Source organism: Protopterus annectens, chromosome 14.part0, assembly GCF_019279795.1.
Source record: "Protopterus annectens isolate FY-2018-M chromosome 14.part0, PAN1.0, whole genome shotgun sequence".
In the NCBI taxonomy this organism is placed as follows: domain Eukaryota; kingdom Metazoa; phylum Chordata; order Ceratodontiformes; family Protopteridae; genus Protopterus; species Protopterus annectens.
Window position 1 is genome coordinate 761,895,354 of NC_056748.1, and position 25,928 is coordinate 761,921,281.

The window sequence follows — 25,928 nt, forward strand, 5'->3', positions numbered from 1 at the left end:
ATTCCGCAAAAAAATCACACAATTGTGTGTTGAGATGTGCCGCTCTTATATACATATATTGATCAACTGATACGCTCCGTTTACCTCGGAGCGCAAACTTGCCTGGTAAGCTGGAGTGTTAAGTAACTCCTCCATACATGAAGTATAATCATTGCCCGTTCTAACAACATTAAAAACACTGTTAAATCCAACATCACTAGTGATGAAAGGGATTTTCTGGCTTTTATCAGATCCCAGAAAATAAGGGTATGTAAGCCAGATAAGGGTGGTGGGCTTGCTATTTTCGATATCAATGATTATACTTCATGTATGGAGGAGTTACTTAACACTCCAGCTTACCAGGCAAGTTCGCGCTCCGAGGTAAACGGAGCGTATCAGTTGATCAATATGTGTCTTAAAGATTTGTTTATTGATGGTAGGATTGACCAGAAAACGTTTAACTACCTTTCTGTATCATACCCACGTTATCCATACATGTTTGGTATTCCTAAACTGTATAAGAGTTTAGTTCAGCCACCCATGCGTCCGTTAATAGATGGTCGGAACTCACCCACTTATCCCATAGCAAAATTTGTAGATGGTTTGTTAAAAAAGTACTTGGCACCAGAAGTACAGGTGTGTAAGGATTCATGGTCCTTTTTGAGCGACTTGAATAAGCTTAACTACAGTGATGATTACAAATTTTTAACTATAGATGTCAAGGACCTTTACACCTGTATACCTCAGTCTGTTGGTATTGATTGGACAGCCATCAGATTGAAACAAAATGGTGCTTCAAACAGTGAAATCAGTTTAATTATTGAATTATTAGATTTGGTCTTGACGAATAATTTCTTTTTATTTGGTGAATCCTTTTACCTGCAGAAGTCTGGTGTTGCTATGGGTTCCTCTTGTGGAGGTAGTTTTGCCAACACTGTTATGGCCTAATGGGAACATGAGTTTGTCTTTAAAGATTGTATTGTAGTCAGTAATAGGTTCATAGGTTCATAGGTTCATACTAGGCTATCTGCCTGAGGGCATTTACAAGCCTAGCCCATAGTTTTGTGGCTTACGCCACCCCTTTAGTATGGGGAACTATACCCATTATTTTGCTGTGCCTCTGTTGAGCAGTGACACTGAGGTAATCCCTGGGGTATATCTGCGATCTCCCATCCATTGGTCAAGATTTCTCTTGAACAAGGCCAGCGAGGTGCTCTGCCTCACATATACCGGGATTTTATTCCACAGCATAGGGAGTCTTTGGGTGATGAATCTATCCCTCCAGCACGTCCTATTAATAGCCGTGTCGAGGTTTAAGTCTCCCGCCCTTGTGGCTCTGACAGATCTAGATTTTTGAGGTGAAGCATATTCATCAAATCTGGGTTTGACATGGCCTTGTATGTTAGGCAAAGGTCACCTCTGAGCAAGCGGTGCGACTGAATAGAGCTGGAGTTCTTTCAGTCGGGCAGCATAGGACAGATGTTTGAGACCCTTTATCCTTTTGGTGAGGAACTTTTGTGGCCTCTCCAGCTGCTGCAAGTGTCGGGTCAGATACATTCCGAATGGGGCATTGTACTCAATCATTGGTCTGATGAGTGATGAGTATAGGGAGACTATGACCTCCCTTGATCTAGATGAAAATCCCTTCATGATAAGGTGGGCAATGTAGAAGGTCTTCCTAACTACTTTAGCTACATGGGTGTCAAATGACAGACTACTATCAACCTGGGTCCCCAGGTCCCTGATAACTTCTTCTGTGCTCAGTGGATTGCCACCTATTTGGTAGCTAGGGGTAACCTTGTTTTTCCCGAAGGGTATGACTATGCATTTTTTGGCATTTAACTTTAGGCCATGGCTCTGGCACCAGTTATCCGTTTCTGTGAGACCCTTCTGAAGGATATCTGTGTCAGATGTGTTTTCTACTATGGTGCCCAGTTTGCAGTCATCTGCAAACTTTGTCAGCCATAACCCTCCTGTGTTTGCTTGTACTTGGAAAAGTAGATGCCAAACAAGAGTGGGCCCAGGACTGAGCCCTGTGGTACACCACTTGTGACAGGCTTTGAGTCTGACATGGCGCCAGCAACTCTGACCCTGTGGGTTCTGTCACTCAGCCAGTTTGCAACCCATCTTGTGATGTATGGGTTAACATTTAAGCTGATGAGTTTTTCAATGATACCCGAGTGGGGTATTGTATTGAAGGCCTTCGCCAGATCGAGGTAGGCTGTATGGACTGCCTTTCCCTCATCAATGGCTTTGGTGACTGTTTCGAAAAAGTCAACCAAGTTTAGAAGGCATGATCTGCCTTTGACAAAGCCAAACTGGGATGGATCCAAAGTCTGCAAATTCCCTATGTCTTTATTTATGAGGTCCATTATGATCCTCTCCATGGCTTTGCAGATAAGGCTTGTCAAGCTAATGGGCCGGTAATTTCTAGGGTCGGTGGAGGCACCGCCTTTGTGAAGTGGGACCACAGTTGCAGTGCGCCACTCCCTGGGTACGTATCCAGAGGTAAGACTATGATTAAACAGCTGTCCTAGCTGTGGGTTTAATTCCTCGTTGAGTTCATGGAGCACACAGCTGGGGACACCATCAGGTCCCATGGATGCTGTGTTTTTTGCTTTGGAGAGAGCAGTTCTCACTTGGGCGTTGGAGATGTTTGGGGGGCTGCAAGGGTGTAATGTAATATATTATACCCGGTTCCTGGACGACATCTTCATTCTTTTGAAAGGTCCAGTCGAGGAAGCTACTGATCTTGTCCACTATTTGAATGGTACAACTGACTTCCTTAGGTTCACTTCCACATTTGATACGGATGCCATAGCTTACTTAGATCTGATGTTAGTAAAGAACAGATCACAACATTGCTTTCAAGCGAGTATATACAGAAAGGCAACGTATTCAAATGATTTTCTTCATTTTTCTAGTTGCCATCCTTTCTATCAGAAATGCTCAGTTGTGAAAGGTCAATTAGTAAGAGCGGCACGTATCAACACACAGTTGTGTGATTTTTTTGCAGAATGTGACCATCTCAAACTCATGTTTTTGAGTCGGGGATACCCAGAGGATTTAATTGATAGGTTGACAGACAAGGTTACTGTTAAAAGACACAACAGGGTTTATTCACCAATTTTAACAGTTAAGCCTCAGGCTGATGTTGGTTTAGAGACTTCATGTGAGTCTGTTGATTCAGTAATCCCTTTATGTGTCAACAATAACAGGACATCTACTGATAGTGATTCCTGTTTGAAGTTTATAACTACATTTTCTAGTGACAGCTACTTAGTAACAGGCATATTAAAGAAAAATTGAGTGCTTTTCAGGATATCAACAGCACTTTGGGGTAAACTCAGAGATATATTTCAAACGAGTTTTAGAAGGGGTAGGAATTTAAAAAAATTTCTTTGAGTTGGCAAACTCCCACACCACCAAATCAATTGGTATGTTTAAATGCGAGGCATGTAATTACTGTAAGTACATGGCAACATCTAGTACATTTGTGGTCAACAACATGGAATATAAGGTTAGGTTCAAGTTTAATTGCCAATCCAAGTTTATAGTCTATTTAGCAAAATGTAAACAGTGTTTTGTTTTTTATATTGGCAAAACAGAACGTAAACTTCGTGAGAGGGTCTATGAGCACCAGTATGTGATCAATAAAGGGAAGTTAGATAACGCACTCGTGAAACATGTACATTCTTTTCCTAATCATGCCTTCACTTTTATGGCTATAGACCAAATAGTTCCATCTATAAGAGGAGGCCCGTTTCCAATTCTTTTGGAAGAATTGGAACTGGCATGGCAAATTAGACTTGAGGCATGTAGACCTCCTGGTTTGAACGATATGTGCTCTATAAGTTGTATTTTGAAAAATAAAAACTTGGGTAGATAGCATAGTATCAGCACATAACATTATGTCTAAATGCCATGTTCTAGAAATGTCTTGCCAAATATATGACCCATCAGTTTTATGGTTTTATTGAATTTCATGCTTTAACTGTTTATCATTTATATAATAGGTGATTTAACTGTTGCTTTAGTAATTTAATGTCATCTCCATTGTTAACAACTTCTTACTGAAGTTTGTTTTTTAGTAAGGGTTTATGACAAAGCATAATATGTAAATGTCATATTTTTAAAATCAAGTTTAGGTTAAACTTTTGTGGTTGTTTTGGTGATATTGTTTCTTCTTAATAGCGGTTTCAAGTTTTATAAGTCTTACAACTTTAAGTTGTTCATTGCCGTAAAGGTAATGTGCCTGTGATGTAAGCAGTGATGTAATGGCCACACAGTGGTAGTGGTGCACCGGTCCCCTATGTTGGTGAACACCAGGTCCAGGATGTTTGAGTCCCTTGCGGGTGTGTCAACCAGCTGGTCTAGGGCATTGGAGTAAACAAAGTCCAGGAACCTTTGGACAAGTGAGTTAGAACACATATAATTTACCCAGTCTATGGATAGGTAATTAAAGTCACCCAAAACCAGCATGCTTGGTTGTATCTTGATTGACTCAAGTACATCCAAGTAGGCTGAGTGGATGTCCTGATTCATTTAGGGAGTCATATAGCTGACAATGACCTGAAGAAGGGGTCTTACCTACAGTCAATTGCACCCAAAGTAGTTCAAGGGAATCATGCTGTTTAACCAATCTAGAGGTGTATTTATCTTTTATTTATTTATTTTGTTTATTTATTTTACATTTGTTGACCGGGATAGTCTGACTGGATATACGTCCATTTTCAGCGGAGGCCCAGGAAGAAAAGCTCCACATACCAAAAAAGAGACAGTACATACATCATTGAGTGATAAACTTAGGCAGACATGTTTAGAAAAATATAGACAAAGAATACAGGCAGATATCAATATACACAATGTGCAGACTTGCATCTGATTGGCAAAGACGTATCAGAAAATGTGAGCATAGAATACAATCGGATCTCATAATTGACAATGCTTAGACATTCAAATGCTATGAGGCATAGATACTTGGCTAAACAGCAGGTTGGGTAGCAAGACATGTATTAGTGAAGTTGTTAGACAGGTATAGAACAAGAGCACAACCAATGAGATGTGAGGTATTTTTTGAGTTCTCTTTTAAATAGGGGGTAGTGAGGTTTCCTTGGTAATGGTAGTAGGGAGTAGATTCCAGATTTTACTGGCTGAGTTGGCAAATATAGCATTGCCTGTAGAGTTGTTGGATTTTTGGGTCAGTATCACTAGTTTATCAGCTGAGCGTAATGGTCTGGGGGCACTATGAGGGGTGAGAATATTTTTAAGGGCAGGGGTGTTATCAGGTCGATGGAATATTTTATGTGCTACTATAAGCTGGTTGAACTGTAGAAGGGTAGGATACTCTAGCCATCCCAGTGCTTTGAGGTTCTGGCAATGGTGGGTCCTAAAAGCCATGCCTGTAGCGAATCTGGCTATACAATTGTAACATCCTGATAATTTGTTAACATTGGTTTTGGATAGGTTAGTGAGTACAGCGGAGGCATACATAAGGGTAGAGAGAAGGTGTGATCTTACAATAGCTACCCTAGCTGGGGGGTGAGGAAAGGTTTGGCTCTGTACAGGGAACCAAGTTGTTTGTTGATGGACTTAATAGTATAATTGACATGTTTATCAAATTTCAGGTTGCTGTATATTATTACACCTAGAAGCTTTGTATGGTCATCAGGAGAGATAATGGTGTCATTGCTAGATTTAATGTGGAAGGAAGGAGGAGGAATTTTACAGTTAGGGGAGAAAATTAGTAGCTTGGTTTTGTTAGGATGTAGAAGCAGGCAGCAATTAGCTAGCCATGTTTCTACTGTGCTGAAAGTGGTCTGGGTGAGGGTTAGAAGTTGTGTAGGAGAGGAGGCGGAGCATATTAGCATTGAGTCATCTGCATATTGGATGCAGGTAGCTCCTGGGATGGTGGTGTGCAGATCATTGATGAAGATAGAGAAAAGAAGGGGACCTAGTATGGACCCTTGTGGGACACCTAGGGTTAGAGAAAGTTGGGATGACAGCTTGCTCCGCCATAAGACAGCCTGCTGTCTACCGTTAGGGTAGGAGTGAAACCATTGTATTGCGTGTTGGTCTAAACCGATGGTTTGGAGGGTATTGAGCAGTAGCTGATGGTTGACCACATCGAAAGCTTTTGAGAGATCTAGGAAGAGTGCTGAAGATAGTTTGTTGTTGTTACGATGAAGATTGATGACATTAGAGAAAGCTATAAGAGCCGTGGTGGTACTGTGCAATGGCCTAAAGACATGCTGAGAGATGGCAAGCTTTCCGTTTTGAATAAGAAAGTGCATGATTTGTTTGTGTATGCATCTTTCCATGATTTTAGCTAGTGGTAAAAGAATGGCTATAGGTCTAAAGTTAGATAATTCTGTGGAACTTCCTCCTTTATGGAGAGGTATAACATGTGATATTTTCCATATTGCTGGGATGGATCCTTCGGAGATGGATCTGTTGATCAGAATAGAAATGTGAAGTGCTATGGCATCAGCTGATTTTTGAAGATATTCAGCTGGGAGGTTGTTGGCAGCTAGTGTAGTAGGTTTTAGCTTTTTGAGTAAGGTCCAGATCAGGTTGGTAGGTATGGTTTGAAAGGGAAAGGTGAGTTGGGTGCTGGGTGGATCAGGGCTAGATGTGCCAGAGCTGGTGTTTGTGTCCGATGGAGTGAGATGGGTAGCTAGAGACTGGATAGTTTCAGTAAAGAAGGAGTTGAAGCTGTTTGCAATTTCAACAGGGGATTTATCAAGAGGAGCTGATGGGGTAGGAGTGGCGGAATGGTCTGGGTGGAGAAGATTGTTAATACCAGCCAAGAACTTTTGAGGGTTTAGCTGATATTTTTGTTGTAGGAGGGTATAGTGAATTTTTTTGTCTAGAATGACAGATTTTTTGGTCTGGTTCCTTAGCTGCCAGTATCTTACTTGGTCCATAGGGCCTTTGGTAACATGCCACCTGGCCCAGGCATTGTTTCTTAGTTTAATTTTTGTTTTTGTTTCTTTAGATAGCCACGGTGCAACCGTGGCTTTTACATGGATGGTACGGGTAGGAGCATGGTGTTAAGGATAGCCAGAAATTTGGTACTGAAGTACTCAACTGCTTCTTGTAATGAGAGTCATTTCAAGACATTCCATTTACATGCTTTGAGTTCTTTTTGTATGTTGTCAAGGTTAAAGTTCCTGATGTTTCTTATAGTTTTGTAGATGGGCTGGTTGGGAATATCGGCTTTGAGCCTAATAATATAGGTAAGGCAGTGATCACTTAGATCATCGGGTAATGTACCTAACTTGTACTTTTGGGGGTGGCTGTTAATAAGTATCCAATCGAGGATACTATATTTGACTCAATGTTTGCTAAATCTGGAGGGGGTGGCAATGATCTGAGTAAACCCGTGGAGGTTTTAATGGGTGGAGGGAGTTTCAGAGGAACAGGTGTTCCAATCAATGTTAAAGTCCCCCAAGACAATGGTTTCATGGGGATAGTTAGAAGCTAGCCAATATAAGATATTTTCTAGAGTATTATCATTATTGCTGGGTGGAATATAAATGCAGACAATGTATCTGCATTTATTTTTGTTTATTATTAGTTTGGTGATGAGAATTTCTGCATTGCCAAACTGGGGTGGCTGTTGAGTGTCAATTGTTATTGTTAGGGTAGACTTGTATAGTACAACTACTCTGCCACCCTTCCTGGAGATCCAATCCAGTCTAAGGATGTTGTACTGTGGGGGGGGGGTTATTTCGTTATCATTGGTTATTGGTTTTAGCCAGGTTTCTGTGAAGCAGAGGATATCAGGAGAGTGAACAGCTAAGAGTCCATGTAGGCTATAGATCTTGTTGTGTAGGCTTCTGATGTTGAGATGACAGACCAGAAATGAGTTTGGAAGTCTGTCAATCTGGGTAGCACACGTTGGGTTGTTAGATGGTGTGCTTGGGTCTACTGTTGTGGATGGGCCAGGATTGGGGTGGATGTCTCCATCCTTCATAAGATAAATTTTTAAGTTGCTTATGAGTCTTAAAAATTTGTTTATGATTTTTTCATAGCTTTTGGTTTTTAAGCTAATGTAGCAGTATTTAGTCAGGTGATGGTAATTTGGGGGTGAGGAATTAGGAGAGGGGTGGTTATGTGGTGGATAAACTTATTAAATGCTGGGTTGGCATCTGAGAGTTTGGGTATTGGACTACAAGATACTGTACATATTTATAGGAGCTTAGGTGATAAGGAATGAATAGCAGGGGTACTAAGGGTAGTAGCATTAGTGTTTTAGCTGTAGTCATAGTAAATTACTAGGGTAGGGTCTGTGTTGATTGTATGTGGTGGATAAAAGATTAAAGAGAATAGAATAGCATGGGTGGGTTAATATGGATAGTGGGGTGGTTAGAGGGAGTATTATTGTGCTAGGAGTTTGCTGGGTTCAAGGAGCATGTCTAGTTGGTTAGCTAATTAAGGGGGCCAGTGGTACTATAAACATAGTACCACCAGGGGTGGGTGGGATATGGGGGCAGGGTAGGGCGCAGAGCAAGCGAAGCGAATGGAGTGGGGCTAAACCAGTAAAGCAGACGCCTAGAAGCAGCATGAGCAGGTATGAGTTACAAGCACACTTTTTGTTTCTTTTTATATACCCAATACTCTGTTCCTAGGCCCTACTGTTAAAAACTACACAATTCCCTGCTTGCTTCTCAATTTACAATGCAGAGAACCCGTTTTCCAATTCCCTTTTGTAGCATGCCTGTTACACTTAGTTTATTGAGAAATGCACTGATTGGAGGTGCAGAGCACACTACACTCATCTGTTGAACAGTGGAAAGCATGCTGTTTTTACCTTAATTGGGGAAGAAAGAAGGCTACAGGAAAGTTTAACCCTTATCACCATAAACAGAATTACAAGTTGAAGTTATGGGGACATTCAACGGTGCTTTTTGGACCCAGTTTGTTAGGTTTACAGCTGGCAATGTATTTAAGTGGATATTGACCTTATTAAAGTAAGTTCCATGGTGGGGAAAGTCTTTCATACTTACGCTTTTACAAGCCTTTCAGGGGGAGGTGAGGTAAGAACACCACATTTTTAATGAATATTGATATAACACTTCCTCTAGTTCTCATGCCTTCAGTTTGTGATCTGAAAGTGTGGAAGGAAATGTAACCTAGTATAGCTGGGTGGTCTCTGCATCCTTAAACCAGGTGTCAGTGAGTGCATGAATGTCAGCATCTTCCAGGATGAAGACTGCTTCTAGTGAGTGCAGTTATGCTTAGTTATGCTTTTTTTATTATTTTTATTTTTTTACTGTAACTACTAGTACATGTAGCAGATAAAGCTCCATACACTCCAAAGAATTATGTTCAGGTTTCCGATCATAACCCTAAATTATTTGTTTTTGACATGGATGCCAAGATTTACCTCTCAAGCTGCTTTCTCAAAGTGAATTTCTTGGCATCCATATCTCAAGCACATAATAAAACAGATTATGATTTGTGACCCACTCATAATCCTGTATATGAAATAACAATAGTTAGGGGTATGGTAATGCAGACCCCCCCCCCCCCGAGAATGCATGGTGAGATGCTCCCTTATGAAATGTTTAAAAGTTAAAGGAATTGTCCTTGTTTGATGTTATGGTGAGCAATTGCAGTTTTATGATCATAGTTGTTAGTGTCATTAACTACTGAGCTCACTTTTGCAACAGAGCTAGCTATATTAGTTAAGGAGGAGCTCATGATCTGAGGGACTTGCACTTACATTAAAAACAAAAAAAACAAACAAAAAACAGTGAGAGACTATTTGATTAAACAGGCTTGGTGGACTGTGCATCTTTTTAAACTGATCTGAATAGATATTCCATAACTATGGAATTGCTGCTTTGGACATAGCTACATGATACTCAAGATGAGTACATGTAGCAGATAAAGCTCCATACACTCCAAAGAAGGGTTCCATGGAAGCTATTCTGAAAATATGTGATCAAAATAATTATTACATCTCAACCAAGAGGAAAAATACTAATGCAAAATGAAACAAATGTAATTATTGAATGAATATGTAAAAGAATGACAACTTTTATCCAACAGTACAGAGACAGATAAAACTTAAGCTGTGATCCTTCTGACCAGTATTCTAGAGAGGCCTGGAAGGTGGAGGAGCTTGCTGATATATGGTAGAAATGAGAGCCCTAGAGCAAGTCATTGGTCCAAGGGAGGACAGGTGTACAATGTCTATAATTCAAGCATCATCTAGTCACCAGCCTGAAGGAAGATTCTGGCCTGCCAGAAGATGAATCACACCTTGTCCAGTCAAGGAGTGTGCAGCACTGTAGCAGGGACATGGATGGCCTTTAACATTTATCTGCTTGTTGGACTAATATATATGCATGTATGTACACACACACACATACATACACATACACACTCACCTGGCCACTAAGGGGAAAGGAAAGAGGTAACTAACAAAAACATCCTGGGCCACTTTCATCTATAAAGCCTGGAATTTCTCCCCAGGAAATGGGGACAGTGACTGAACGTTAAGCAGTGGGAATTCAGTCTCAACAAATATTAAAAGGAACTGACAAACTACAGAAAAGGAATTTCAGCCATTGATAGCAGCTGTATTAAAAGCAAGCATATTGTATTACCTAATAACTGCTTTATCCTGCTGATACATATGAAAGCACATAATGCATCTGAAGTAATTAATTACAGTTCTGTGAAAACATCTCTGAGAAATGAGAAATATATTGTGTGACATGTATGTGCCTTTTTTGGGAGTCCCTACCATTAGATTTCCTCCTTGAGGTGATAACCCCCTAGTTCATTAATTCACCCCTGGAGGTGAGACCCCATCATCCACTATAGGCATAGGGGTTTTGGCTCTGTTCCTATTCCCTCAGTTCATAGCCATGATATCCACATATGCCCTTGTCGGACAATCATGGTCCCTTCACTGACGTTGGCAAGTCAATATTTGGCATTCATTTCTACCTCTTCTGGGCAAGTTCCTGCACTACTAGGGCCACTATGCAAACCTGATTCACCTGGAGCCAAAACCACAGCTTTATACCTCTGTGCCAATAGAGCTGGCTAAGTGATATGCTTGTTAAGATTCATATGTCTGTGTATTTTAAAGGTATGCGTTCATAGGTTAGTAGTAGGCAGGTGGTTTGAACTGGAATATATACCCTAGCCATATACTTAAGGAAGTATCACCTGTTGGTTTACCTCCCTTCTTGATGAGGCCATACTACTAATCCCTAGGAAAAATGTATGAGCTCATTCAATTATTAGGCCTTGACTTAAAGAAAGATAAGGTATTATACAAGTTGGTTTAATAGGTGGGGTATCCTTTTGAGTAATTATTTTATTGCAGATTGCTTTGTTGACCAGTGTAGTCCATCTGGGCTGTTATAGCCACTTTTCAGTTGAGGCCTGGGGAGAAATGTTCCATTTGGAAAACTGGCAGTTTTGTACAACAGAAAAACATGTAAAGTTTAAAGTTACAATATGGACATATGATACCAGAAAGCCAGCTATATTACATTCATGGGTAGGATAAATAAGAGAGAAGGTGAGAAGATTTGAAGAAAAAACAGAGAGGAGGTGATAAGAGTAGAAATTGGAAAGTAGGTGAGGAAAGATAAGTACAGTATATATTTTCTAGGTTATATGGAGAAAAAGAAGGTTATAATAAAGTTGAGGTAGATGTAAAATGTAGTTAGTATGAGTAGGAATTTTACTGGAGGATAAAACTTGTTGAGGTAAGCAGAAACACTAGAAGTGGCAATAAAGGCTTAGGGATAGATGACAGCAGGGACTTTACACTGAGAATTTGCTTTTTGAGGAATATAGAGGTGATGGAGGTGTGTAAGAGCCAGGGTAGTCTAGCCTGTGAAGGTGCAATGGCAGATCCATCTGCTTTTTTGAGTATTGTTTTAGCAATTTTTAGAATCTAGATAAGATGGTTTGTTGTGACATAGTGTTCGGATAGAATTCCATATATTGGAGACATAAGATTGAGTACAAAGGAAGTGCCAGCAGACTTGCAGTTTTTAATTCTGTTAGTAATAAGGACTTATCCATGGAGCATATTGATCATGCAGGGGTGTAAGGTAATGATTTTATCCCTCCATGTCCAGTTTATGCTATTTATGTTATGGTGTAAGAAGTGAGTTTTGGAACAAATGGTCCTACCATTACTATTGTTTCTATGGTGGAAAAACTGTGAGATTTCTGGATTCTGTAAACACAAGCTTCCTGAACCAGATTGTCAGTATACCAACAAGGAGTGCAACTATACTGGATTTGGTCCTTACTAATACAGGAAAGCGGGCTGCACATCCCATAGTGTAATGTCTTCTCTGGTAAGGTCAGACCACAAAATGGTCTCCTTTGAAGAGAAAATAAAACCTGGAACCCCAGCTAACCCTGGAATATTCAGGAACTACTCCAAGGCTAACTTCTTACTATTAAGTGATAACCTGGCAAAATTTCAAGTCCCCATAAACCCTGAGAACATTGCTGACTATGCAGAAGTGTTCAGAGAAACCCTATACAAGCATATTAATAGCTACATAGAGACAGCTGTACCCACCAGGAAGAAGTACAGAAGTAAGTCTAAAATCAAGCCACCCTGGTGGAATCATAACATCAGTAGGCTGTATAACAGAAGGAAGAAAATCATGGCAAAAATTAGGAGGTGCAGCACCCAGCAGAGTAAAAGCACTCTCATCAAACTAAACAAACAACTTGGATGACAAAGTCTACCAAATCCAAATGTCTGACTGAAATGCGTACCTCGGTGAACCACCATGGCTGGAATAAAAATGTTCTAAAAACTGATAAATTTTAAACATAACTTAAATCAGACAAGACAATATAAAAGAGATCAAAAATGTTCACTTCCTATAAGCGCTTTTGGCTAAAATAGCCTTCTTCAGATCGTACTTTGCTTCCTGCTCTCCTTCTTAGTTAAAACATGAAGTGACCTATCACCATCATAGGATCAGACACACCTCTTCTTTTGACCAATGGGAATACTCCCTAATCAATGATTTTGCAGAAGTCAACCCTCCTAGTCAGAGCCAATCATAAGTCTTCTGGCTTTAAGTATAGGCTTGAGCAGAACTAAGTTGTTCAATCCAGGACTGCGATCTGCTCTCATATTTATGATCCAGTTTATTTCACGTATTTCTGTCCTGTTCTTTACATCTCCTTCTCTTTCTGTTTGAAAAACACATTCAATGGCCTTAAACCTAAAGCTGTATGTAGGATTCAGCAGAATATGTGAAGCAGGTCCATTATTAGGATCTGCATTTTTAATATCTCTGACGTGGCGTAATATCCTATCTTCGAGACGTTGGTCCATTTTGCCTATGTAGACGGCACTACACAAACAGCAGGATGCCAGATAAACCAGGTGTTTACTATTACAATCTGCAAACACATTAAAACTGTACATTCTTTCAGTACAAGGATGAACAAATGAATTACTGCTGTCAATAAATGCACAAGCTTTACAGCTGTTGCATCTGAAGGTGCTCTTTCTAACTAGTTTTGCCTGGTGATCAAATCTATCTTTGTTACACAATAATCTTTTTATGTTCTTATTTTTAAACGTAAACCTAGAGATATCACCTACGATGTTCCTTATTTTCCCATCTATCAAAATGGGCCAAAATTTTCTGATAATATCACATACTTGCTTATTATCCATACTGTAAGTAAGGATACAATTGATGTGACCATTATTCCTTGAATTTACTTCTTCATCCATTGGATACTTTAAAATTCCTGGGCGAAAAAAGTAAGGGTGTCCTTTCTTATCCTTAAGTCCTTAGGATTGGTTCTCATCTTTAGATCTTCATCCCTGTAGCCTCTTTCCTTCAGGTTATTATACACCTTCTCACTCTCCACTTTGAAGTCCTCATCCCTAGTACAAAGTCGAGAAATTCTTAGTGTCTGATTTTTCATGATGTTACTGAAGATATGGCCATTGTGCATACTTTGGCAATGCAAATAATGGTTCCTCCATGCATTCTTTCTGTGGAGGCTGGTACTTAGGCCAGTATCCTAATGTAAAGTGACCTTAACATCCAAGAAATCAATTGCCTTTCTAGACTGATTAACCCTGAATTCCAGAAAGCTTGTACTGGAATTCAGGTAATCAGTGAACAAAATCTGTTGGTCTTCATTTTCTCTTCACAAAATAAAAATGTCATCCACAAAATGACCGTAACAGAGTAGATGTTTTTGCCATGGGTTCACATCGCTGAGCACTCTCACTTTTTCCCAATGTGCTAGCACCAAATTTGAGTAACTGTTTGCACAGGGGCTGCCCATGGCAATCCCCCAGACCCGTAGACAGAAGTCATGGCCATAAACAAACACATTGTTTTCCAGGATCAATTCCAAAAAGGAGCAAAGTAAATCCAAGCACAAGCCAGCCTGATGTAGAAAATCACGAATAGCTTCAATGCCAAACTGATTTGGAATTACTGTGAATAGACTATTAATGGCCATAGTGACTAAAATAATGTCCTTCATTTCTGTCAAGTTACTTGTTCTCATACATAAATCAGTCGGGAAACTTCCACTATCTTTAAGCACTGCCTGCACTTGTGGTAGCACCTTCTTTAGTTCATTCTCAACAAACATCAAAAGGGGTTAGGTTATCCAACTGCTAACAACTACAGTGGGACATAGGGGTGGATTATCATACTAACTGTGTACTTTAAGAAGCCCACTTATGCATGGTATAGTAGGATGACTTGTATCAAAAAACTCAAACAGTACTTTGGACAAACGTCTTTCCATAAGCATATCATACACATTACTTCTGAAGTTGTTGATCATTGCTTCTGTGTCTTTTTTGGCCAATTTCTTATATGTGTGTTCGTCTCCCAGCATAAGTTGCATTCTATTTCTATACCACACCAAATCCATCACAACAATAGCTCCTCATTTGTCAGCTGGTTTTATCACCAAATATTCACTTCTGCGAAGGTGGTTAAGGGCTTCTTTTTCCTTCTGCATCATATCATGAAAGCATCCTTTCCCATGCTTAGATTCTCTGATCCTTTCCACCTCATTTTCACATAACCATGTGAATAACTCTACAATGGGATAATTGACAGGTGTGAAGTAGCTCGGTTTCTTGTACTGTACTTGTTTGTAATCATTAGCTGTACCAAAGATGAGTTTAAGTGTAACATTCATCCCAAACAGCTTAAGATCTGTTACAAATTCATTCAGGTCAGATGATAGTGTTGGGATGAAAATCAACCCTTTCCCAAGTATAGAAAGTGCCTCCTTACTTAAAATTACAGAGGACAAATTCACAGCTATGTTCTGATCATCAGTTCTCAGAACATTGGCTTCTTCCATTTCCTCTCCTGACTCTGTGTCCTTGGATTTCTGTGAAATTGTTGTTTGACAAAAAACGGGAGCTGACAATTAAAAGGTACAGGAGCAGCACCATCCTTAGGTCTAGTTCCTAGTAAAGAATTAATGTTCAAGGCTGAATCCTGATTAATCGTAGTCTGTAGAGTGTTGCTAGTGCTGGCTTCTCTTAAGTCAGTTTCAGAGATTTCCATTAGAGGCTGCTCTTTCCTTGTATCTTGAGTATCAGAACATATGGCAATGGCCAGGCTAGCTTGTCCATTGGAGACCTTTTCCATGGAATCCATATCACAATCATTATTTTCCTTGGTTGTACTGGGTTTCTGTTTAGATGAAAACTTATGCCGCCCATGGTTAGCTGTATCTTCCCTAGGCCATTCAAAAATGTAACCTCTTTTGAAGTCCTGGAAATCGCAAGCTAATTTCTTAGTTTTCTGTTCCTTAAGCTTGTTATCATAAGCATTGAGATTAAATTATAGCATATCTAATTTTTGCAGATACGAGTCTTCAAGGTGCATATTTTCGAACTCAGTTTGTTTCATCCTAATGCTCGTAGCTATATTAGCTTCCTCCGGTTTGAAATGTTCTATTAATAATTTCATATATTTATAACTGGTCGACAGATTAATAGCTTGCCATTTGGCAAGCAATTCAGGGTAAGTGTTACCATAACTAGGTAAACACGTACCCTCATCCCCCGGGTATCACTTTGTGATAAATACAAGCTTCAAGGTGGAAATGCTGCCACTGTAATCTCTTTAAACACTAGGCAGCATTTTCCACCTCACGAAAAATGCCATAAAAATTACTTTCATCAATCTGGCGAACAGGTGAATCAATGTCTTCATTATTTAAGTTAAGTTGCAGGAGAGGATTGGAGAACTCACCTAGGAAATCCGATATTACATGACTCTTCATTCTGTCTTTCTGGGCTGAGTTCATTTCTAATGGTAACTGATTATCAGCCATGTGCATTATAGGGAGAAGAAAAAACAACTACTTAAAAACACTCTCTAGTTGACTGCTGAAGGCACCGATAAAAAAGAAAGTAGCAACTGAAATGCATTCCTCAGTGAACCACCACGGCTGGAATAAAAATGTTTTAAAAACTGATAAATTTTAATCAACACTTAAATCAGACAAGATAATATAAAAACAAGCAAAGACATTCACTTCTGATAAGCACTTTCAGCTAAAATAGCCTTTTTCAGATTGTACTTTGCTTCCTGCTCTCCTTCTTAGTTAAAACACAAAGTGACCTATCACCATCATAGGATCAGACACACCCCTTCTTTTGACCAATAGGAATACTCCCCAATCAATGATTTTGCAGAAGTCAAGCCAATCATAAGTCTTCTGGCTTTAAGTATAGGTTTGAGCGGAACTAAGTTGTTCAACCCAGGACTGCGATCTGCTCTCATGTTTATGATCTAGTTTATTTTATGTATTTCTGTCCTGTTCTTTACATCTCCTTCTCTTTCTGTTTGAAAAACATGTTCAATGGCCTTAAACCTAAAGCTTTGTGTAGGATTCAGCAGAATATGTGAAGCAAATCCAAATGTGGGGAAAATTTGGTCTCCCGGGTCACCACAAGGCATTCTTTAGCTATGTCCGCAACCATAAAGGCGATACACAATTGTGTGCAGAGCTCATTTAAGTGGTGCCACCTACACTGAGTCAGAAGCTATAGCAATCCAACTGGCTGACAAATTCATCTCCAACATTACCCTTGTCTCCCCATCAACCTTCCCTCAGGAAATACCATCAAATATAACTTCCACTGCTATCACTAGGGAACAGGTTATTTATGTTCTCTCTAAGGCTAAGAACACTGCATCAATGTGACCAGACAATATCCCAGTATGCCTTCTAAATAGCATGAAATGTAATCTGTCAGGCAGTCTGTAATTGCTATTTAACTGTAGCCTCCAAACAGACATCATGCCTCATGAATGGAGAACAGCAACAGTCATCCCTCTACACAAAGCTGGGTCACCTACAGACCCTAAAAACTGTAGACCCATAAGTCTCACTAGTCTTATATGCAAAGCTATGGAAAGAATTATGATGGAAATGATCAGTAATAACATAGGAAGCCTCCAGATACTGGACCCAACTCAGTTTGGTTTCATGAAGGGCAGGTCATGCCTACTGAATATGGTGGACTTTTTTCAGAAGGTCAGCAAAGCAATAGATGAAGACAAAATGGTTTGCAATTCATGCCTTGACCTGGCCAAGGCATTTGACTCAAGACCCCACTTGGGCATTGTTGATATACTTAAAAGGTTAGGTACAAACCCTTATGTAACTTGGTGCATAGTGAGCTGACTCACAGACAGGACCCAGGAAGTTAGAACTGGAGAGTCCACCTCTACAAAGCGGCCAGTCACAAATGGAGTTCCTCAGGGATTGGTCTTGGGGCCCCTCCTTTTTGGCATTTACTTCTCTGAAGTCAAGGTCCACATCAGTGGCCTCTAGCTGACTAAATTTGCAAATGATTGCAAATTAGGAGATGTCATTGAATTGCCCACTGACACAAATGTTCTCCAGGAAGGGCTGACAGACAAATGACTATGCTAGAGCCTTGGAATAAGACTAAATGCAAAGAAATGCATTATACTATCCTTCAGGTAGTCATCCCTCCCTGGTAACTATCATATTGACAACACACAATTAAGAGTTGACCCAGTAGTCAGGGATTTGGGGATACACACAGACAGTAATCTAGCCTTTGACCATCATGTGTCTACAGTAGTGAGGAAATCATTCTATGTTGTGCAACTTATAAACAAAGATATAGCATCTAGGTACAAGGAAAACATTATTCCACTGTTTTCAGCATTCATCAGACCTGTCGTTGAGTACAGTGCCTCATTTGGTATGTACCTAACTAGGCATATCCAACAACTGGAATGTCCACAGATTTTCCTCACTAAAAGTATACAGGGTGTGAGTAACATGTCCTATGCAGACAGTCTCAAAATCCTATTCCTGTATTCTGTCTCCTACAGGCTGTTGGGAGTTAAATGTTAAAGAGAAGGGGCTGAGCACAGAGAAGAGGATCTATGCTTGGCATACAGGGCATTGTCAGACCCCACTCTGATGGCCCTCCTGCATATCTGCAAAACAGCACCAGATTTATCCATTCTGAAGACTTAAACCTTGCCTGGAAAATAGGACCTGTTGGAGAGACAGGTATGTATCCCAGATAGTACCCCTTCACAGGAACAGGCTCCCCATCCTTGTGAAGCAGAGTTCCTCCTTAACGAAATTCAAGTGTAACTTGGACAGCTGGATGAGGAACAGGAAATTCATCCCTGGCTATGCCCCTATGTCTCTAATGGGCACAGGAACCCTGTAAATGGTTCAACACACAGGCCCCTGCTTGCAGAATGTTTGAACTCCCAAGCCCCACTTACCAGTGGCGGCTGGTGACTTCAAATTAAAGGGGGACTGGAGGAGACAGCTGAATGGATGGGGCCAATGGGAAGGGGTGTGGCCAACTAGAAAGGGATAGAGCTATGCTCAAAACCACAACAGCTGGAACTTTAATTAGATACGCTGCCTTGGGTGCCAAACCGTCATTATAAGAGTCCAATCAAGATGAAATGAAGTGTAGAAGAAAAAAATATTTCAATGTATCAGCTACATGACAGCTTACTTAATATCTAGATGGAAACACAAAGGTTGTGAGGCATGAAAAAATAAATTACTTTTTAAATACATTACTGGAATGCCAGTCAAAATCAAGTATGAAAAAAAAACAAGCAGCACTCAACTCAAACCACTTCTCCTTGCACTGTAGTTCTAATTATAATTTATATTCAGCTTTATAAAATTACCAAGTAACATGCTGAAAGTAGCAATCTCTGTGATACCCCCACTTTTAAAAATGTTTCTTATCCAAAAAAGACCTGCTGCCTGACAACAACTATTTACTTGTTTCATGGGGAAGACATAATCAAAGTAAAAAATAAACAGCAAACTAGAAACAAGCTCAAGATAAATTGCTTAAAGGTTTAGTGCATAAGTTATGGACCACACGTGATAGATTGGCATTCGGTTTAATTTATGGGTAAAGCCTGCAAAGATGACTACAAGTCTCCAACAAATGTAATGAGCTTCTGAAAATACTGTAATCCTGTCCTTTATTACAAATACTGTCATGCATTTCAGTACCTAAGGCTTATACATTATCTAGTTATGTAAATATTCTCTGCATGGCAGCAACAAAAAGGCTTTCAATGTTGGTAATTTATTAACGGTATGCTTATTAAAGCTAACTTGCATCTTACAATCTCAGACAAGCTTACTTGATGATCATTAAAGCACTGCTACTTCAACACAGAGCAACGAAACTGCGACAACATGCATTTTCTGAATAATAAGCATAAATCAACAGTATAAAAATATGACAGAAAACCAGAACATTCTGCAAAATCAAGGACCGATGAAAAGCCATTGTTGTACTTGTGTCTACCTTGGATGGGGGAATACTCTGCACACTTACACTGCATAACTTCTCCTTGCCTTGCTTGGACACATATAGAGTCACTACATGGGGGAGAGGGGTGCAACAAGTATGTCACAATTTGAAATGTCTCTGGCTGACTGTCATGGCTCTAAAACTCATACCTCTCAACCTCAGAGCAAGAAATCTGGACAAAGCCATACATAGAAGTGGGACACAGACCCAAAAATAAGGACAATTTTTTAAAATATTGCTCTTATAAACTTAGAAAGATAATAGAATAGTAGTAGGTCTTGCATTAGTATGAATTTTCTGAAGGGTGTGAAATCTGAAACTCAAATGTCTGCCATTATTTTCTAACTTCAATCTTTAATGATTTGCCACTAATTTGCCAGAAAACCAAAATTTTATGAAAAACGGACCAAAAATGTGATGCAAAAATATAAAATTGCCACACAATACAGCTGGGAACCTGTCAAAGAAGGGACACCTTTTTAATATTAGTACTGTTAACTTGAGCAGCTGACAAAAGAGAATCTACATGCATTTCTGAAATAAAAGTAATCTACAACTCTGATCATTACAGTTATTTATAATCGTAAACCCTCCACATTTTCTTCCAAAATTGTCATTTTGTGGAGGGATTATTAGGGGGAGAGCAACATTTTGAGCCAAAATTGTGGACAGTTGAGAGGTTTGGATATTCCTAATTCTATAAAGTGATTTATTTGCACGTACCTCTCAACCTCTTAATGCAGGAAATCTGGACAAGGCCAAATATATTGGGGAACATACAAACAGTACTAAAAATTGCTCTTGTATAAACTTAAGACAGTTGATAGAATAACAGGTCTTGCTTTAGTATGCATTTTTCTGAAGGTTATGATGTCTGAAACTCAATGTCTATCATTATTTAGTGACTTCATTCCTAAATGATTTGCCAGAAAACCACAAATTTTATGAGGAACAAACCAAAAATAAGAAGCAAAAATCTATTCATTCTGCAAAAATCTGGATAGTTGAGAGGTATAGTTCAGCCAGGGCTGTCTTTGAGTTTGCTGTCCTTCCCCCTCACAAAATCATGATCGAATGGAGCCTCCCCCTTGCAGCCATTCCAATGTCCCATTCCTTGGTTATTTCACCCCATTTACCATAAATACTGTAATGTACATACTGCTTTACTTCTGCGATGATTTAGATTTCATTTGAAAGTTTTATTTTGCATTTTACATCACAAACACTAATAGATATCTGCTAAACAAAGCAATGCAGTCTCACAATGAAAATAGACTTGGCATTAAAACTTCTCTGTCCTTGAAACTCACATTCATTGAAACAGCTTTGAAACCCACATTCAAAGAAAATACATTTTGCCATTGGCAGATAAAAATTAACATTGGGCTGTTTTCAAATTATAGGCCCCTTGCACATGAAACATACACGTGCACTTTCATACACCTTCCTGATTGTATTAAATTATATTCCTTGTACAATACAGTACAGTTGTTAGAGGGCATTTTAAATGTATTGTTTTGAACATTTTTTCAGTAAACAATGAAACAGAATGCATGCACCAATAATGACAAAACTGCCCAATTCAGTACATTTCCATCATAAAAATCTACTCAAACTTCTACAGTTCACAAGTATCTGTAAATATTCACAACCTCTGAAGAAGTAAAAGCCATGTAAATAATTCCACATTAAAGAGACCTGTAACTAATGAAGAGGTTGCTGCTAGCAAACACCTTTATATTTCATTGTTTCATCTACAAATAAGGTACCTGTTGCCCTTGAGGAATACATTGCCTATGTTACATTAAAAAATGATAAGCTAGTAATATTGCAATAGGGAATGGATGGCAAACTGATAACAGGTTCATAGTTACTAGGTATCTTTGCCAAAAAAGACTGCAGCATCCACCCACTTTACAGCACAGTACAGTATCAGCAATGCATCTACCTACTGTGGGAGTAGAACCCACAGCCTTTTGCATCAAAAGCAAGTACACTACCTATTGTGCTATTAACAATGCAAGCAGAATCAGCATAAGCAGCACTAAATTTTTGTTCCCCTGCAGCTCTCAGCTTCTTGTAAAATCTACTCAACACTCAGTTTTATCTCTGAACTTTGCAGCACAAAAAATCTGGAAAAAGCCAACATTTATGGGGGGGGGCAAAAGCCCAAAAACCAGGGACACATTTTAAACATTGCTTGTATGTTGAAAAGTTGCTAGAATAAAATGTTGTGGTACCACCATACATTTCTCTGCCAAGACTTGAACCCAGGACCCTGTGCAAAACAGTCAGAGTAACGTACCACTATGCCAAATCAGCTGTTTGTGAAAGACTGAAACTTAAATGGCTACCATTTAGTGAATTCAGTTCTTACTATAACTTTAATCTCTTAGCACAAAACGCTTGAACAAAGCCAATAAAATGGGGGACTACAGCCCCCAAACATAGTGAATTCAATTCTCACCATAGCTCTTAACAAAAAATACCTGGACAAAGCCAGTAATGGGGGAATCTCACCATAGCTCTCAACCTTAGCACAAAAAACCTGGATGAAGCCAATAATGGGGTCCCAAAAATAGGGACACATTTCAAATATCCATCTTATAAACTTAGAAAAATTCTAGAATAAAAGATTTTGTGTTACCATGTACTTTATGAAGAATATGAAGTCTGAAATTCAAATCTCTCTCATTTTTATTTATTTACCATTTGTTAACCAGGAAAGTTTGACTTGGAACAAAAGCCAATTTTCAGCAGAGGCCCAGGGAGAAACACTCCAGACACATGTCTTTGTAAGATGGGAGGACACCAGAGCACCCAGAGGGAACCCACACAAACACAGGGAGGACATGCAGACTCCACACAGAAGGCACCCCAGTGAAGAATCAAACCAGAGAACCTGTAGCTGTCAGGCAACAATGCTACCACTGTACCACTGCACTACTGACTGTGTAAGGAAACAAAAATACAGAAACCACAGATTTTATGAGGAACAGAACAGAACAAATAAGAGGCAAGAATCTGCAATTTTTTACAATTGGTGGGTAGAGAATTCAGGCTCTTGCCACCTGCACCCAAGGTGCAGGGTTCAAGCCTGAGGTATTCTCTACCCCACCATGTATCCTGAGTTCTCTAGCCACCAGTGTATAGCAACTGGGGCATTACACATACACACACACAAATGCGCGCACACACACACACACACACACACACACACACACACACACACACACACACACACACACACACACACACACAAACACACACACACACACACACACACACACACACACACACACACACACACACACACACACACACACACACACACACACACCTCCATTCTCAGTCCCATTCAGTGTTCCCCAAGTCCATCTGCAGTACCCTCAGTCCCACGCAAGCCAATGGCTGGTTTCCCCATGAGAGTAGGCTCCAGCCTGCAGATGATGCATTCCAGAGTTTTTCCGTTCTATGTGGTCATCACCACATAGACTTCTGGGCATCTGCAGGACAGAGATGCCTTTCCCCCTATCTGGACTGCTGACACAGCAGTCTGGAGTTCTGTGAGTTCCAGGAACTCCAAGCACGCATGCACGGAGTTCCGGGACTCGTGGTTTTTTTTTTTTCTTCTTTCTACAGCTGGGGGGCTGCATTCCTACAGCATGAGCCGCCCCTGCCACTTACACTTATCAAGGGTACCATAACTTCTCAGAGATTTGGGATGTATGGCTATGCTTAAAAACACTCTTGTGGTTGTTAGCTTAGAAAACACATATGAACCTATGAACCTTTAAAACAGGATCTCTTATAACCTGGGGAAAACAAAAAGATCTACACATAGGAGTCTGTTTGAGAAGGAAAACAAGTAAAAGACTTTTTAATGTATCTGGATAGCTAAGGGCAGAGGTGTAGCTAGGGTGGGGCAAAGATGCCAGTAAACACAGGAGCAAGATGTCGGGGATGTAATGTTCTTTGCTGGCATTCAGCCTATGAATGCCAATTATGCATTTGCTGACATGCTTTAGCACTGCTAAATAATAATGAATACCCATAATGTATTTTCTGTCAGGGCTAGAGCTGTCAGCACTCTTAGGCTTACTACATTTTAAAGAAGAGAATTATTTTTTCTTTTTCTTTTTTTGTCTATAAAATTAAAGTTTTTAGATGGTGAATGGTCTTGGGCACAAGAAAAGATAACTACACCTCTGGCTAAGCTCATTGCTCCTCTTGTTTAGGAAATGTTAAGGTTTTTCAAGCTTGACTATGTGTTTGGTAAGGTACATACCAACTGCAGTGTTATATTCAATAATTGATTTGATACTGGAGAATTATAACAGAACTAAAGTATCTTTGAATCTTGGAGGAATACCTTTGATAACTAGCTAGGCATTGAAAGAAAATATTTTCTACTGTAATTAAGTTGATTGTCAGTGAAAGTGCCTCCTAGGTATCTAATGATCATATAAACCTTAAGCTTGTTTCCATTTATGTAATAACCAATAATTCCCAATGTGGCTATACTACATTTTTGCACTAAACCTATGGTCATGGTCAGAACACCAGGTGCTGACCTATCAAGCTCTTATTGTAAAATATAGAAGTACAAGAGTCTGTGGAGAAATTGATGATGGCAAAAAACTTTACATTCATCCACAAACTTAGCCAATCGCAAACCTTGGGCATCTATCTTCATAACAGAGAAGTAAATGTCAAAGAATTAGAGGACCAGGATAGAGCCCTGGGAGACTCCACTAGAGACTAATCTATTAGTTGAGAATATGTCACCAACTCTCATCCTCTGTGAGTAATCAGAGTACTAGTTATAAACCCTGAGGAACACAGGCATTAATATTTAAGCTGATAGGTTTATCAACAGTTATACTTGACTGCCTTAGCAAGGTTAAGATAAGCCATATGGACAGAATGGGTCTATATTAGAAGCACGAAAAGACTAAACCGCGAACGCTCACATGAGCGGAAATGCCGGTAATCGAACTTGCTATTGTGGGGGGGGGCTGCGCCCCCCACAACCCCCATTAACTATATATTCTAACTCCGAGGTCGGGCTACAGTGAGGAAAGGGCAAATATCACACTCCTCACTGTAACATGACCCCACAATCACACTTTTGATTCCCAACATTTTCGCTCATGTGAGTGTTCGTAGTTTAGTCTTTTCGTGCTCCTGATATAGACCCGAACAGAATGACTCCCATCAGTGGCAAGCAAGACTTACCTTTCTGAAAGGGACATTGACTAGTACTGAGTGTTTGTAAGTTACCAATGTCAGTATTAATGGAATTATGATTCACTCCATAATTTTATAGGTAATACAAGAGAGACTAAGGGATAATAGTTTCCATGATGAGGTACAGTATCGCAACCACTGTTCTCCAGAACTCAGGCATTTACAAGTGGACAGACTGAGATTAAAAAGCTTACAGAAGGGATCAGTAATAACATGCTTTTTGCTAACAATGCAGAAGTTACCAACATTCAGTTTATATTCTACCATGCTCTTCTTAATTATGTCATTAAGATTCCTGCAGACCTGCTTTTTATATAAACCATATGATTTGTCTCCTGCTGATGTAAAGCTAGCTTATCCATGAGTTCCATCACAGAGGTTTACTCCCAGATTTCTCACCATATTTTTGCTCCATTTGGTTGAGATGACCGTAAAATTATCTTTATATGTGGTGGCTTTGGAGTTTGGCCAGCAGGGGACATTGCACTTTTGAAGGCCCACAGATATAGATATATGTTTGGCTGTGGATTAGTCCCTGAATGTTGTTAAATTTGTGGGCAGTTTGGTACTAATTTTGAAAAAAAGGTGACAGCCTGATGGTCATATTTAATCAATGAGGGGATATTTTTAGTAAGCTGGGCAGTTTGATCTAAGAAGTTGGTATTAATGAACTCTGGGAAACATTAAATGTATTTATTTCTAGTTGTGTAAGACAATCGATGGATGTGTAATTGAAGTCACCTAGAACTGGAGTATCAGTGTAAATACATATGGAATCCAGTTCATTAAGGTACTTACTGTGGTCTTTTGATTACATTGAAGGAGGCCTATAATT